Source organism: Arachis duranensis, chromosome 2 (genome assembly GCF_000817695.3).
Source record: "Arachis duranensis cultivar V14167 chromosome 2, aradu.V14167.gnm2.J7QH, whole genome shotgun sequence".
NCBI classification, from domain to species: Eukaryota; Viridiplantae; Streptophyta; class Magnoliopsida; order Fabales; family Fabaceae; genus Arachis; species Arachis duranensis.
In genome coordinates, this window is record NC_029773.3 from 2824337 (window position 1) to 2824607 (window position 271).

At 26.9% G+C, this 271-nt stretch overlaps 1 protein-coding gene across 1 annotated transcript in view; it reads right to left on the minus strand.

The window, feature by feature from the left end:
* The window catches only part of LOC107472864 (glutathione S-transferase T3-like), a 3207-nt gene that overhangs the window by 1154 nt on the left and 1782 nt on the right, over positions 1–271 (minus strand). The window lies entirely within an intron of this gene.

Below are 271 nucleotides of genomic sequence, written 5' to 3' on the forward strand. Positions count from 1 at the left end.
TTATTAATTAAATAAAAATATAGTTATTTAATATAATTAATTATTATAATTATTATTAAATTAATTATTATTTAATTATTTAATATAATTATTTATTTAAATAATAACTTGCCAAATGACAAGTTATTATTTGCTACTTCCAGTCCATACTCAGAGGGATTTTGTTCCATCGGACCTTGTGCAAGGACCAATTCCATTTTGTTCCAACGGACAGGAACTCGTTTGTGTCAGAAAAGGTTACCAAGACACTCACCGTTGGAGATGGTCTTAG